Source organism: Miniopterus schreibersii, assembly GCF_964146895.1.
Source record: "Miniopterus schreibersii genome assembly, chromosome: 13".
Taxonomy (NCBI): Eukaryota; Metazoa; Chordata; class Mammalia; order Chiroptera; family Miniopteridae; genus Miniopterus; species Miniopterus schreibersii.
In genome coordinates, this window is record NC_138113.1 from 52971766 (window position 1) to 52989167 (window position 17402).

General features: G+C 44.0%; 1 protein-coding gene across 7 annotated transcripts in view; it reads right to left on the reverse strand.

The window, feature by feature from the left end:
- CHST10 (carbohydrate sulfotransferase 10) overlaps positions 1-15956 on the reverse strand; it is a 32397-nt gene extending 16441 nt beyond the window's left edge. The window contains exons 1-2 of one of the 7 annotated variants that reach the window (XM_081157189.1): positions 15765-15956; positions 13800-13869 (exon numbers count right to left, since the gene is read on the reverse strand). The gene's annotated coding sequence lies outside the window, so the exon portion shown is untranslated. Of the gene's footprint in view, positions 1-2324; positions 2346-13799; positions 13870-15764 lie in introns of those variants that run through there. The other 6 variants (XM_081157194.1, XM_081157190.1, XM_081157195.1 and 3 more) reach the window with 6 other exon arrangements.
- Positions 15957-17402: the final 1446 nt, after the last annotated feature.

A 17402-nucleotide genomic window follows, 5' to 3' on the forward strand; every position in this document is an offset into this window, starting at 1 on the left:
GGGAATGCCAGTTCCTCTCCACTGGCTGGAAGCCAGCTGGCCTGTCCAAGCCAAGTTCCCTTCTCCTCTGTCATCCTCTGAGGCAGCACTGCACAAGGCAAAGACCTGGATGGTTCCGCCACTCACTGGCTCTGCGACTTAGCAAGAGACTTGACCTCTCTGGGCCTTGATTTCCCATCTGAGATCAGGCCTTCCTTCCAGGGTGGTCATGGAGATTAAATGAGAAAATGTACATAATGTACCAGCACTCACCTATTCTGGGGCAGACCCTCTACGAACATAAACTGGTTGACGTCTCAGCACCTTTTCCAATTTAATCAACATATACCCTTCTAAGGGTGGTGGGTAGAAATTAATGTGCCAGGGTGGTCTGCCCCAAGGAGAAAAGAAAGGAAAGGCCTTCCCAGGCAACTGAGGCTACTAACCCTTCCCTTCTAAAGACAAATCATCCCAGATGACTCAAGCTACTAACCCTTCCCTTCTAAAGACAAGTGAGGCATACACTGTGCCAGGACACAGGGTACTGCAGTCCTGAGTCCACTAAACTTGTCCCTCCAAGACAGTGACACTCAGTGAGGTCCGTCCTCATCGGTCACAGTGGGAAACCCCAGCTGTAGGCCTTTTCTAACAGAAGCAAAGGGGCCAGTGAGGGTTGGGGAGTGAGTACAGGGAAAGGAGACAGGAATTCAGCAGGTGGCATGCAACCTGAAGAGAGAGGTATCCACTCCTGCACACTGGTTCTCAGGAAGATTCAGAAGCGAGGAAAAAGGCATGGTGCTGAGTGGCCTGGAGCTTGCAATCCACACTTTGCTAAATGCTGAGGGCACTGAACACAGACAAGGGGACCTCTCACACACGCAGACACACTTCCATTGCAGAGCAGGAAGCACAAAGGCGCCTACACTGCCCACTCTCAGCTTCTTGCTCTGCTCATACCTGTGTATCTCTGGGTTTCAGGCTCTGAGCACCCTTCTATCAGGCTCGCCCTTAGGAGGTTTTCATGGTTTGAATTTCCAATGGGAACTAGTTTTGAAGGGATATAATTTGAGTCCACCCACCAAGCTCACCTCTAGATGAAAGTAAGGAGATAATGAAATGAAGACCACAACATCTGCTCCCCAGGAAGCCAGTTCCTCTACAACTTATATCCTCCAATGTTTTCTTTCAGATGGGAATTTTATTTCAAAAAAAGTTCAATTTCTAAAGTGACTTTTGTTAAGATATCTAAAGCACCCTGTCCCCTTCCAAGCCCAGCCATGGCATCGGGGTTGGGAGAAAGAGGCTGCAAGGCTCCCAATCTTCCTTTGACCCCTCGTGACCCACCTGAACTGGGAAGGGAGGGTGCCCAGGACAAATGGGGACTCTGCTGAGGAGGTCTGGAAAGCTTCACATGCATAAGCTCTAGCCCCTGCCAAAAACCTTCTCTTGGGAATTAAAGCATACAGCCATAGATCCTGACCAGTGTCTTCAGTACAGCCACTCTGAACAGGCTGAGGCCTGGTAACAACCCCTATGCACTTCAGGAGGTCCCTTGGCAGGCCACAGAGCATGCACTCAGGCAGCCAGAGAGGGGGAACTCCCTCCCAGGCACTGGGCTTCTGTGAATTCGAGGTCAGAAGGGTCTGCACAGCAGAGGAAGATTCAGCTCGCCCATCACCACCCTACTGGCCTGCCCCAAAGCCTCTCTCCATCACCACACCTGGTTTTACTTCCTTCCCTGCACCTATTACAGTTTGAATGCTTTCCCTGGTTCACCATCTTCTTTCCCGGGTAGAATGTAAGCAAGGACTAGAACAATGCCAGGCACATGGTGAGTCAACCATCGTTATTTGCTGAATGATGACATCAACCACGAAACTTATTAGGAAGGATGTCAAGGTGGTGGCAGAGTAGGTGGAAGTTACAATCACCTCCTCCAAGGACCAAGCTGAAATTACAACTAAAATATACAGCAATCAAACTGAATAACCAACTGAAGACTAGCTGAAGAGGAGTCTTACAACCAAGGATTTACAGAAGAAGCCACATCGAGACTGGTAGGAAGGGTAGAGATGTGAAAAGGGCTGGCCCCGTTGTCATGGACAGTGGTTGAGAATCTGGAGCAATGTCTCAGCTGTAGGATGCTCCCCCTGAGAAGCATGGGGTCACAATGCCAAGCCAGGCTCCCCAGCCCAGAGCACCAGAGCCAGGAAAAGGCAACCACATAATATCTGGCTGTGAAAAGCAGCAGGGTTTCTGTCTGTCAGAAAGTGACAGGATTCCACAGGAGACACAGGTACCCTCTTAAAGGGCCAACACACAAATTTTCATTCACACCAACTTACCCTGGGCTTCGGTGGAGGGAGGGAGGAGCAGACTAGAGTCAGATGAGGAGAGTCTGGGGTTAGTGACTCTGGGAGGGAGCTGGGTAGACAGACACCAGGATCCCTGTGCTGAGTCATTCTCCCATACTGCAGACGCCATCATTCTTGGATGGAGCACTCCCCTCCAAGCAGCATCAGCCTGGAGGAAAGCAACTGCCCTACTCTCTGAACTCCCTCTTGCCCCACCCTGTGGAGCTTAGGCCCTGCTGAGGAGTCAGCTGTCTTGCCCAGGGCATAGAGGTCTGGGCAGACTCAAGGAGGTGTCAGTGAAGAATACTATATCTGACATCAAGAATACACTGGAAGGAGTTAAAAGTAAGCTGAATGAAGCAGAGGATCTAATCAGTGACTTGGAAGACAAGGTAGAAAAAACCACCAAATCAAAGCAGCAAAAAGAATGAAAAAGAGGATAGTTTAAGAGACCTTTGGGACAACATGAAGCATAACAACATCTGCATCATAGGGGTGCCTGAAGGAGAAGAGAGAGCAAGGGATCGAGAACCTATATGAAGAACTAATGACCAAAAACTTCCCTAACATGGTGAAGGAAAAAGACATACAAGTCCAGGAAGCACAGAGAGTCCCAAACACGATGAACCAAAAGAGGCCTAAACAAAGACATATCATAATTAAAATGGCAAAGGTTAAAGACAAAGAGAGAATCTTAAAAGCAGCAAGAAAAAAGCAGTTAGTTATCAACAAGGGAGCTCCCATAAGACTCTCTCAGTTGATCTCTAAACAGAAACATTTCAGGCCAGAAGGGATTGGAATGAAATATTCAAAGGGATGAAAAGAAAGGACCTACAACCAAGACTACTTTACCAAGCAAGGCTATCATTTTAAATTGAAGGAGAAATAAAGAGATTCACAGACAAGAAAAAGCTAAAGGAGTTTGTTACTATCAAACTAGTATTATGAGAAATGTTAAAGGGACTACTTTAAGAAGTAGAAGAAGAAGGAGAAAAAAACACACAAAAGAACATAGTTAAAAGAATAAAATGGCAATAAACACATATCTATTGATAATCACTTTAAATGTAAATGACTTAAATGCTCCAATCAAAAGACACAGGGTAGCTGAATGGATAAGAAAGCAAGACCCATATACATGCTGTCTATAAGAGACTCACCTCAGAATGAAAGATACACACAGACTAAAAGTAAAGGGATGGAAAAAGATATTTCATGCAAATGGAAATGGAAAAAAAAGCTGGGGTAGCAACAATATATCTGTCAAAATAAACTTTAAAACAAAGGCCATAGTAAGAGACAAAGAAGGACACTACATAATGACAAAAGGAGCAGTCCAACAAGAGGATATAATTCTTGTAAACATTTATGTACCCAACATAGGAGCACCTAAATTTTATTTTTTTTAATCCTCACCTGAGAACATTTTTTCCATTTCTTTTCAGGAGCGTGGGGGGGGGGAGAGAAACATTGATGTAGAGAGACACAATGACTGGTTGCCTCCTGCACACACCCTGACTGGGGCTGGGGATCCAGCCTGCAACTGAGGTACATGCCCTTGGTTGGAATCAAATTTGGGACCCTTCAGTCCGTGGGCCAAATGCTATAACTACTGAGCCAAAGTGGCTAGGGCAGGAACACCTAAATTTCAAAAGCAAATTTTTATGAACATAAAAGGGCAGACTGACAGTAATACAATCATAGTAGAAAGCTTTAACACCCCATTGATATCAATGGATAGATCTTCTAGACAGAAAATCAACAAGGAAAGTGACGCCTTAAATGACATACTAGACCAGATGGATTTAACTGATATCTTCAGAGCATTTCACCCCAAAGCAGCAGAATATACATTCTTTTCAAGTGCACATAGAATATTTTCTAGGATAAACCACATTAGGACACAAAACAAGTCTCAATAAATTTAAGAACTCTGAATCATATCAAGCATCTTCTCTGATCATAATAGTTTGAAACTAGAAATCAACCACAGGGAAAAAACTGAAAAACACACAAAGACTGGAGGCTAAATAACATTACTAAACAATGAATGGATTAACAATGAGATCAAGGAAGAAACCAAAATATACCTTGAAACAAATGAAAATGAGTACACAACAACTCAAAATCTATGGGACACAGCAAAGGCAGTCATAAAAGGGAAATTCACAGAATTACAGGCTTACCTCAAGAAACAAGAAAAATCTCAAATAAACAATCTAACTTTACACTTAAAGGAACTGGAAAAAACAACAACAAATAAATCTTAAAGTGAGTAGAGGGAAGGAAATAAGAAGGATCAGTGCAGAAATAAACAAAATAGAGTCTAAAAAAAAAACAATACAAAAGATCAATAAAACCAAGAGCTGGTTCTTTGGAAACATAAACACAACTGAGAAACCTTTAACCAGACCAACCAAGAAAAAAAGAAGACCCAAATAAATGAAATCAGAAATGAAAGAGAAGTAACAATTGACACCAAAAAAATACAAAGAATTGTAAGAAAATATTACGAACGATTATATGCCAACAAATTGGACAGTCTGGAAGAAATGAATAAATTCGTAGAAATGTACAATCTTCCCAAACTGAATTGGGAAGAATCAGAGAATCTGAATAGCCATATTACAACTAGTGAAACTGAAGCAGTAATTTAAAAAAACAACAAAAACTTCTCAACAAATAAAAGTCCTAGACTGGATGGCTTCACAGGTAAATTTTACCAAACATTCAAAGAACTAAAACCTATCCTTCTCAAACTATTCCAAAAATGTCAAGAGGAGGAAACACTCCCAAGCTCATTTTATGAGGCCAGCATTATCCTAATTCCAAAACCAGATAAAGACTCTACAAAGAAAGAAAAATTTAGGCCAATATTCCTAATAAATATAGATTCTAAAATCCTCAACAAAACATTAGCAAACCAGATCCAGAAATACATTAAAAAGGTCATACACCATGATCAAGTGGGATTTATTCTGGGGATGCTAGGTTGGTACAATATCTGTAAATCAATAAACATTATACATCACATAAACAAAATGAAGGATAAAAACCACATGCTCATACCAATAGATGCAGACAAAGCATTGGATAAAATCCATCACCCATTTATGATAAAAACTCTCAGAAGAGTGAGAATAGAGAATACATACTTCAATGTAATAAAGACTATATATGACAAACTCACAGTCAAGATCATACTCAATAGGCAAAAACTAAAAGCGTTGCCCTTAAGAACAGGAACAAGACAGGAATGTTTGCTTCCACCACTCTAATTCAACATAGTACTGGAATTCCCAGCCACAGCAATCATACAAGAAGAATAAATAAAAGGCATTCAAATTGGAAAGGAAGAAGTAAAACTGTCATTTTTGCAGATGACATGATACTGTTTACAGAGAACCCTAAGGATTCAACCAAAAAACTACTAGAACTGATCAATGAATTCAGTAAAGTATCAGGATACAAAATAAATATGTAGAAATCAGTTGCATTTGTATAGACCAATAAAAAACTATTAGAAAGGGAAACTAAGAACACGAACCCATTTACAATTGCCTAAAAAAAAAAATACCTAGGAATACATTTAACAAAGGATGTAAAAGACCTGTTCTTGGAAAATTATAAATCACTGAAGAAAGAAACAGAAGAATATACAAATAAGTGGGAGCATATACCATGTTCATGGATAAGAATTAACAATATTAAAATGTCCCATACTATCCAAAGCAATCTATAGATTCAACACAATTCCTATCAAGATACCAATGGCATATTTCACAGAACTAGAACAAATATTTCAAAAATTTATATGGAACCAAAAATGACCCTGAATAGCCACAGAAATCTTGAGAAAGAAAAAGTTGGACTAATCACACTATCTGATATCAAAGTATAGTATAAGGCCATAGCAATCAATACAATACAGATCAATAGAACATAATAAAGAGCCCAGAAATAAACCCACAACTTTATAGTCAATTAATATTTGACAGTGGAGGCAGAAACATGCGATGGGGTTTACCAGTCTATTCAATAAATGGTGTTGGAAAAATTGGACAGATACTTGCAAAAAAAAATAAAACTAGACCACCTTCTTATACCATACACAAGAATAAACTCAAAATGGATTAGAGACTTAAATGTTAGTCTCTATTATTATGGAGAAATAATCCTAGAAGAAAACATAGACAGTAAAATCTTGAACATTTCTCATAGCAATATTTTTTCTGATATATTGCCTTGGGCAAGGGAAACGAAAGAAAAAATAAACAAATGAGACTACATCAGACTAAAAAGTTTTTGTGCAGCAAAGGAAATCATCAACAAAATGAAAAGACAACCCACTGAATGGAAGAACTGACACATCTGATAAGGGCTTAATATCCAAAATTTATATGGAAGTTATAAAACTCAACACCAAAATAATAATCCAATTAAGAAATGGGCAAAGGACCTGAATAGACACTTCTCCAGAGGACATACGGATATCCAATAGATATATGAAACGTTGCTCATGGTGACTAATTATCAGAGAAATGAAAATTAAAACCACAATGATGCCTGGCTAGGCGTGGCTCAGATGTTGAATCTGAGGGTCCAGGAGATTCCGGGTCAGGGCACATGCCTGGGTTGTGGGCTCGATCCCCAGTTGGGGGCAGTCAGGAGGCAGCCGATCAATGACGACTCTCTCATCACTGATGTTTCTCTCTCTCTCCCTCTCCCTTCCTCTCTCTGAAATCAATAAAGATATATTAAAAGGAAAACAACAAAAAAAACTTACAATGAGATATTACCGCACACCTGTCGGAATGGCTGCCATCAATAATTCAACAAACAAGCGTTGGTGAGGATGTGGGGAAATGGGAACCCTAGCACACTGCTGGTGGGAATGCAGACTGGTGCAACCACTGTCAAAGCAGTATGGAGTTATCTCAAAAAATTAAAAATGGAACTGCCTTATGACCCAGCAATTCCACTTCTGGGAATATATCCAAAGAAACCTAATTTGAAAGAATATATACTCCCCTATGTTCATTGCAGCATTATTTACAATGGCCAAGATTTGGAAGCAGCCCAAGTGCCCATCAGTAGATGAGTGAAAAGGAAAGCTGTGGGACATTTACACCTAGGGATATTACTCAGCCATTAGAAAGAAGGAAAGTGTATCTCTGGTGACAGTATGGATGGACCTGGAGTGTATTATGCTAAATGAAATAAGCCAGTCAGAGAAAGACAAGTACCATATGATTTCACTTATATGTGAAATCTAATAGTAAAATAAACTAACAAAGTGGAGACAGAGGACAGACTGACAGCTGTATCTCATAGATACAGAGAACAGACTGACAGCTGTCAAGAGGGGAGGGGTTGGGAGCTGGGTGAGAAGGGTGAAGGGATTAAGCAAAGGAAAAACAGAAAGACTCCTGGACACAAGATAACCATACGGTGATTACCAGAGGGAAGGGGGTGTGGGAGGGGTAGAAGAAGGTAAAGCGGGGATAAATGGTGGTGGGAGGAGTCTTGACTTGACTTACCAAAACACACAATACAATATACTGATGATGAATTTCGAATTGTATACCTGAAACCTATATAATTTTATTAACAATGTCACCCCAATAAACTCAATTTATAAAATAGTAAAAAAAATTGGAAAAAAAAAAGAAACTTATTAGGAACACTTAGGAGAATTGAAAGCACTTTAGCAGACACCTTGCCCAACCTTCAACCCAACACCTTCCAAACTAAAGTCTCTAAATATGATGCCCCCCTTTCAACTTCAAAATATTTCTTCAGTCTCCACATGAGAGCAGTTACATATTTAATACTCATTAACTGAGGCTAGAAAATAAGCTACTAGGGCTTCAGTATTACTTGAAAATAAAATTATAATTTATAAGTCACGGCACTTACATGCTTCTGAATAGACATACAACTTAAAACATACTGAATGGAAGGTTAATAAATCCTGCTGAAGTCCAAGAAAAGGTTTTTGAATTTTAAATAAAACTCTGTGCTGATAGGGGCGCAAATGACACAGATCCAAAGTGTCAAGATATATCAGTAAACAAAAAAGGAAAAGTTGCAGAACTGAATACATCCTATTTGTTAAAAAATTACATGTGTCAATGTATGTGATTATATATACATGCAAACATACACATATATGTAATACACAGAATAAAATCTTGAGAGGATGAGTGGAGTTATTTTTTGCTTTGTACAGTTCTGTATTTTAAAAACATTTTTGCAATAAACATGAACCCATTTTATAATAAAAACCAATAAAATATAGAAAACGCTACCTATGCACATGGACCCTACTGTTTTTATTTCTGTGGTTTAATTTTTTTCTGCCTCACTTCTACCAAATGCTGTTTTCTTCCCACTTTGTAAGGTGGGGAAATGATGGTAAGTACTTTCCTAGCTGGGAAAAATTGGTATGAAGTGACAAAGTCAATGTGTATCTGAATATTTAGTAAACACACCTCTGTCCTCATTGCTTTTCGGTTTTTAAAATGATGTAATATTTAAAGCATAAAGTACAGAGGATAATATAACAAATACCTGTTTATAGACACGCAGATCTAATAGCTTTGATGTACTTGAATCTTTTAATAGGAAATCAGGTGCACAAATAAGGCTGCTGCCCCTGCATGCCCCTGCTGGGCCTAATCCCTTGCGTCTCCAGAGCTGCCCCTCTATCTGGGTGCTTACATTTTTACTACATCTGAAACCACTCCTCTGATAGACACAGCAGCAGGGGCTTCGGACGGTGGTCTTCCCTGCCCAGATTAAGGCAGGCAGGGCAGACTGGGGTAGGTGGAAAGGCGGGTTTACCTGGGACCTGCAGGGAGCTCCTGCACTACGTAAGGACGCTTTCATTGTCTATGCAGATACAGCCGGTGGTGAAGCCCAGCATGGGGAGATGCACAATTTTTAAACACTTAGCTTTTTATCTTCCTCATGGTATCACAAGAAAATTCATAATTTTTACACAGACTCAAGCAAAAACGCTGTCAAGGTAAGCTGGTTAAAAATTTAGGTAAACTGGGACTTGTTCTCTAAGTCGCATGCTATATGGGCCAACCAGTAGCAGTAAGGCAAATGCCTGGTCCCTCTCAAAATACTCCCTCCCCTCAGGTCGCGTATCTCTACAGTTTACAACACACAAAGGCAAGCAGGAGTAGACATACAGCTGCATATACTTTTTTAAAATCCTTATACAAGGACATGCTTAGAGAGAGGAAGGGAGAGATGGAGTGGGGGCTAGGGGGGAGGAAGGGAGGGGGGAAACACTGATGTGAGAAACATCAATCAATCGTCTTCCATATGTGCCAACTGGGGATTAAACCCACAACTCGGGCATGTGCCCTGACCGGGAATCGAACTGGCAACCTCTCAGTGCACAGGACGACACTCAACCAACTGAGCCACTCCGGCTAGGCAGCTGCATATACTTTTAAAAGGACACAACCTAAAACTAATTATATTTACCAAGGTCATCATATAAGGTATATTCATCCATCCAACAGAACAGGGGCAGGGACATAATACTGAGTCCAAACCAGTTCATGTCCTTATGGAGCCTGCAGTCCAATGGAGAGACCGACATGCATGAAAGAATCTACCCAAGAAGTGATATGAGGCAGAGGGATGTGGCGCTGTGAGAGGACAATACAAAGGGACATGACCTGGGTGGACAGGTTGGGGATGGCATAATTACCTAAGGAGGTGAAGGGGCAGGGCTCCAGGACAGGGGAACAGCATGGAACACAGGCCCAGAAGTAGGAGGGCGCAAGCTGGGGGGCCCCGAGTAACTGAAGGAAGGCCGCATGGCTGGAGTTTCCAGAGCTTGGCTACAGAGGAGCCTAAGCAGATGTGATCAGACAATGTCGGGTCTTGCAGAGCTGTTACAGAATTTGGTTTCTACCTTGTGAGCAATGGAAAGCCACCGGAGGGAGCTTTACAAGAGAAGAGGGGTGGTAGTATCGTGATCTAACTTAAATTTTGAAATCATTTCTCTGGCAACACAAAGATGTAAAGTGCAACTGTCCACTAAGCCACTCTTCAGTCTCAAGGCCATTTCCATCAAAGGAGCAGGAATATTCTACCAGGCAAAAGCAAGCCCAGCTAAGTGTTCCACATCATACATCGTCATCTAGGTCCCTAAAACCAGAGGATGAACCAGTAAGATCCATAATATATGATGGGTTGGGTTTTTATGAATTCTAAACAGTGGTACGTCCAGTTAGGCATGGCATGTTTTTGCTTTGTGACACATGCATTCTGAATCTAGACAGCTACCTAATGGTGTCTGAGTTTATGTTTAGGGCAGTGGTTGCAAGCCCTGGCTGTATAGCAGAATCACCTAGGGGGTTTAAAAATATATAGCAATGCCCTGAGCCCCAAGATCACCTGAGCCAAGACAAGACAAATCTCTGGAAATGGATCCTGGGAGGGTTTTTAAAGCTCAGTCCATGATTCTAATGAGCAGCCAGGACAGACCTGATGGTCCAGGCCCTCAGCCCCTCTCAAATTTTAATGACCAAAGGAATCCCCTGGGGAATCTTGTTAAAATGCAGATTCTAGGCATTTTAACATAATAGACATTTTTATAACACTTCTTTCCATTATAAGAAGGAAAGTTAGTAGCAAAAGAGTATCTGCCAACTAGAGTCTATCAATGATTGGAATTATATCAGAGCCCTAAAAAAATGGCTTAAAGTTAATTAGAATCAAAGACCTCCACCACTGTTCCCATTTACCCTCTTTTTCAGTCCTTCCAACTATAGGTAACTGACTGTAGAATCAGGGTTTGGTCTGACCTTGGAACAATCATGATAATTTGACTCAGCTTTTTTTTGTTGTTGCAGTTGTTAATCCTCACAAGCATATTTTTTCGTCATATGAGTATTGCTTTTCAGAGGGGGAGAGAGGAAGCAGGGGGGAGGGGGAGTAAGAGATGGAGAGAGAGAGAGAAACATCAATGTGAGAGAGACACATTGACTGGTTGCCTCCCACACATGCCCTGACTCAGGGCAAGGAGTGAACGCGCAACCCAGGTACATGCCCTTGACCAGGAATCAAACCCACAATCCTTCGATTCGCAGGCCAACACTCTAACCACTGAGCCACACCAGCCAGGGCTGACCCAGAGTTTTAAACAAAAAGAAAGGCATTTCAAATTCCCTTCACCCAGCTCCTTTAACCCTGCCCCACTGTCTGCATTGTTTCTTTGAACACACATGTTCTCCATGGAGTTTACCTCCTATCCAAGGGTGACACCCACAAGGCTCACTATTTCTGTCTGCAGAGAGACTGGGCTTGAAATCAACAGTCCTTCTCAATGGCTGTTCTCCTTGAAGCCCGGTGACAAATGGCCTTTAAAAAGCCTGACATTTTCTGTAATTAACTCTCCTTTGTTCAAGGAGGCAACTCCCCAAGTGCCTCTTGCAGCTAATGGTGGCAAACTTGAGTGTGCCCCAGGTCCCCTGTGGTCATGGTGTGCTGCTCTGAACAGGGTCCCCCAGACCCCGAGGACTCAGCATATCCATCTTCAGAGTTTTCCTATTTCCAGTCATTAAAGAAGATTTTCACATGTCAAGGTGGCAGGATCTAAGGCCACGTCACAGGGTTGGGCTCTTTAAAATCAGTAAGGAGAAACTGGTGTTTAAGGACCTTAAGACCTTAGGGGGAAAGCAGGGGTAGGAGAGCAAGAACATAACTGAACATACAAGAAATACTATTCTGTTTCTCTCTCTCTCTCTAAACTAAAAGAAAGCACATATTTTACACATTGGTAATTACTAACAATGGGTTTGGCACTACAGGTACACCTCGGAGTATTGTGGGATCAGTCCCAGACCACCTCAATAAAGTGAGGACTACAATAAAGCGAGTCATAATCTTTTTGCTGATGGAGGGTCTTGCCTTCAAATTATAAAAAACACAACATCTATAAAGTGCAATAAAGCAAAGCACAATAAAATGAGCTATGCCTGTATTACCATCTTTTGGTACAAATTCTCCCTCCCCTACATTTTCAAAATGATGCTTGTAAATCCATTTTGCGCAGCTGGCCAATCACTTTCCTGCCAGCGGCTTTTTTCCCCGGTGTTTGAGTTGTCACCCAAAACCGCAAAGCCTTTCTGAATTTTGCTGAAGAGCTTGACTCCCACCTGCCACGCTCCACTTCTGCCATGCACATTTGCTTATTAAAGGTTCTGAAAAAGCCTGTGGTAAATAAGCCCATCTAACTGTTTAAAACAGCTTTTTTCCAAATGCCATTCATTCAGCAATATTTACCAAGTGCCTATTCCAGGCCAGGAGTTTTTCTAGGCCCTAGGGATATGTAAGGTGATACACACTCCCTACTCTCACTGTGCTTGGTGTGAACAGAGGAAGACAGGACATAAACAAACAGAGCCATTAATGTATAGGGCACTCAATGCCATTGACAGTAACAAAGCAGAGTAAGGGACCAAGGGAGGACCTCTAGGAGGGGGTGATGCTGAGAAGAGGCAGAACAGAATGCGGAAACAAATAATACAGCCACCTGCGTGAAGAGCTTAGTCTGGATCCCAGAGTCCCAAGAGCAGCAAGGAGGCCCATGTCCCTCATGCCTCTGTGAAGAATCCTGTCAATGGCCCTTTACTGAGATGGAAACTCCTGGGTCGCCACCCCCATCACACACGAACCCCAGGGGAAGGATCACATGTTTAGTGTTCAGTTTCTAAAACATTCTTCCAAAACATATCCAGACACTAAAGAAAACTATGAAAATGATCCAGTACAGCACAAGGAACTGGTAACCCTGGGAGGACTCACAGGGAGAAGGGAAACTAGACAGCTGAGGGCTGGAGCAATGGGGGACATTCTACAAACAAGTCAACTTTTTTATGCCTTTGCATTTGAACTAAAACGTATTACCTAATCAATAAAATTATTAAATTATAACTTCATAAAATGAAACACTGCATATGAATTCATAATATATATAAAGTTCTATTATGGTCACTACGATTTTTATATTCACAGTTAGGGTTTCTCTCAGTCTAAGTTCAGAAATTCCCTTTGTCTACTTGGCCGTTGTCATTACAATTTACCACCTTGGAATGACCGATCATCTATAATCATATCTGTCCTAACGCAGGACAGATGTGAGGTTAAGACAGATTCTCATGGATAATGATAGTAAACAAATCATAAGCAAATGCCTGTGTAGGGCTCACTGCACGTCAGGCACTTCTCTTAGCAGGTACTAAACTCAACTAATCTCCAGCTCAGGCTTGCTGCCATTATTATATTTAAGAAAACACTTCTGCTAAATATACGTGTACATACTCCTACTGAAGAGTTTTAATTTTCCTAAAACTCCACATGAGCAAGAAAGCAGGCAGTAAGAATACTAAATAGTGCAAGTCTCAAGGAACTAGTGAACTCGCGTTCTTCACGCACCTTCTGAGGCCTGGGGTCCACATTTCCCTGCAGTACTTGCTTTGCCCGAGGTTCTTGCCTCCTCCTGTCTCTGTATGGGAAAATTAAAAAACCGGTAAGCACTATTGGAAGTGCCAAGCTCAACTTACTTAACACAACTTGTTTATACTTGGGAAATAGTTAACCACTTTGATTTTTCAAGTGCATGTTGCACAACAGGTCTCTTACAAAGGTGGGTAATATTTGGATTTCTTGGTAAATGAACAAGCTTTCTAAATGTACCCAAAGAGCTAGCTGTTTAAAAGACTGCCCTTGCAAGGTAGTATGGAAAATGAAACATGTTTTGTAGCAAAAATAACCAAATCCTATTATACTTGTTCTATGTGTTTGATATTGGGTAAAGAATTCCTGTGTATGATCAAATCTTCCAATGCGAGGTGTTCTCTGGGTTTTGCATTTCTCCAAGCTTTAACACCCTGGCAAATTCTAGCCAAATGTCATATCATAAATGAGTAACTAGAAATAAGTCAAACTCATAGAATTAGAGAGATTACAGATTTAACAGAATTATCTGACAAAATAAACATACCACTCATTTAGCACACATACAACCCAAGCTGCCTGGGATGCATGTAGCACAGTCCAGCTGCGCTTCCCTCGACTCTTAAGGATTCAATGTGAAAATTAAAAGCGATTTCCCAAAGATCAGAAGATTAAGCTTTATGTGCTCAAATCCAGATTCTTCCAGACCCGCTTCAGGAGAAAATAGACTCTCTTGGCTTCTGCAATCTCTAAGGCCCTGCCTTCACCTCTCTCCCGTTTCCATTTCTGCTTCTCTCCCACCTTCTCATTGTATAACCTCAAGCATTTGAAAACTGATCTTTCTGTAACAGCAGATGGCCTAGGATATTCACTAATTCTTTCCTCTCTTTGTTCAGTTTTGCAAGCACTTCAGTTTTCACTCCAGGGAAGGGAAGAATTTTTCTCTTGGGTATTTCTTTGAGATTCTTTTCTTCAGGGTCAAGAGCAAAGATGGAAAAGATTTTTCTTTCCATTTTAACCCGAGACGGGCTATTATGCCCTCTCCTTGAGGGGGAAGAGGGAGAAGACCCGTTTCTCTCTCTGTGACTTTTCTCTTTCACCCAGTCACTGAAAAGAGTAAGTGTAGGTGGCTGGAGATCGGCAAGCAGGAGCTAAACTCAGCTGCCTAATTTTAAAAATGCCTGAGACATTTCACCCTGGCAGTTCCCACTGACCAATACCCAACTCTTTATGGCTCAAAGCCCCAGACTTTGGGTATTTCAGACAAAAACCCCTTTATGTCAGCGCTCCCGCTCAGCTACCCAGAACCTGGCTGCGCCGCTTTCCATTCGCCGCCGGCCCCTCGCGCCTTTGGCAGGCGTGGAAAACAAAAACGACAGCTTTGGAAAACCTGGTTCATCTCGCCAGCCAGACGTGCAGAAACCAATGCCTCAGCCTCAACTTCCGACAGGCCTCGGGGACTGGCCAAACCGGAGCCGAGAGCACCCTGCAGCCCGTCTGGCAGGCAGGAGCCCTGCATTTGCAACCACCCCTTCCCGCTCACCCACCAAAACGGTGCCTTCAGGAAAGGTCGCATGCACGTGGTCCCCCTCCCCTGCATGCTCCGTGCACCCGAGCGGAACATTTTCTTCCTCTTTCCGCCCGCAATTACAAGTGCAAAAATCTCAGGCAAGAATGAAAGAAGTCAATGACAGATCACCGAGCGTCCATAATCCCGGCGAGCCCAGCATCCCGCGGCGAGGGCGCCGCCTCACCGCACAATCAACGCGAGGAAGGTTCTTCCATTCACCCCGCCAACCGGGGAGGTCCTCACGCCGCCAACCACACCGGGATGCTGCTCGCGGAGAAACGCCCGTTCACCCCGATCTTTCCGTCCCCCCGGGCGCCCTGGGGGTCGGGGCGTGGGCATCCGCGGGACCCGGCCCCCGCCCGTCCCGCGCTCACCCTGCGTGGAGTCGGAGCCCTTTCGCGGCCCTGAGGCGGAGCGCGGCACCGCCTCTCGGGGCTGGGGGCGGAGGGCGCGCGTCCGGCGTCCGCGAGCGGGAAGCCCGCCGCCCGCAGGCCCCGCGACGCCCACCCGCCCGCCCGCCCGGGAAGAGGCGGCCGCGGCGCCGGAAGGAGGAAGCCCCGCGGGCCAGGCCCTCTCGAGGGGGGGGGCGAGGCCACCGCCGCCCGCGCGGCCCTCGCGGCCCCCTGCGCGCGTCCGTCTGCGCCGCCTGCGGGCTTGCGCGCGTCCCCGCGGCCGACCCCGCCGTGCGCGCGCCCGTGCGCGTCCCCGCCGCCGTCGCACAGCGCGCGCGCCGCCGGGCAGCGGGCAGCGGGCAGCGGGCAGCGGGCAGCGGGCAGCGGGCAGCGGGCAGCGGGCAGCGGGCAGCGGGCCGGCGCGAGGTGGCGCGGCCGAGGGACCCGGGGCCTGGCCTCCCCCGCGCGTCGCCCGCGCCGGAGCCTTCGCCGGGTCTAGCGCCGCCCTACCCCCCGCCCAGGAAAACAAGTTACATCCCAGGAATTTACCGAGAGACGTGTGACCGAGCCACGTCCCACCAGGTCGCCAGCCAGCACACCGGTTTGGGGTTTAAGAACGGAAAAAACACGAACCCACAGAAAAGCCCAAACTTGGAAAACTGGGGCGCGTGCCAGTCAGCTGGGCTCCCGAGCGCAGACGCTGCTGTGCGCCGCCCGGGCCCGCGGCCGGCGCCGGGCTGGAGCCGATTCACACACGACCCAGAGAGGCCGGAGCTGCGCGGCCCCGCCGAGTTGCAACTTTAAAAACGTTTTCAAGTTCTTCAGTTACAGTTGGCATGCAAGAATATATTAGTTTGGGGTGTACACGGTGAAGGGATTACGTACAAATCGCCGGTGGTCACTTCTCGACCTGCAGAAGGGGGTGAGACCGCAGGGTTTTCAGAGCCTGGTACGCAGTCGCTCCCAAAGTGTTAGCGGGCTTATTGACCTGAAAAAGGTAACCTAGTTTTGTTTTGATATAACCTACATGTTTGTTAACTAACTATATGTCTATTGAGCAAACGGGGTAATGTAGATATGAACACACAAACACAGATTTTTGTCAAGCTTTTGAGAAAACAGATTTAAAAAATTTTTTTTTTGTCTACCCTCAGCAGGGCACCAACTTCCCTCCTCCATGAGTTAAATATAGTGCCAACGGGGCTCAGCCTCTGGGAATTTCAATTTAAGCCAGTTTAGCTTAAAATGGCAAGATGTATTACTTGGCCTAAGTATCATTCAGATGTTTACGCCTTTCTTTGGGCACCACGGTCAACATGAGACATTGACTTTCTTTTGAGGATTTGAATGGACCCACATACACGGGAGACGCACAGTAAGTGTAATTGGAGCTTAGATGTGACATGAAATATTATGCAGGATTTAAGGGTGCAAGCTCTGGGAATTAGACCTTGTGGGCCCAAATCCTTATTCTGCCACGCCTATCTTGTGACCCTATCGAGTTCTTTTATTTTTCTCTGCCACAGTTTTCTCATCTGGAAAATGGGAGATTATACTGTATTGACCTCAGAGTTTGCTACAGAGTAGTGGAGATACTGCATTTAAAGGACATAGCACAGT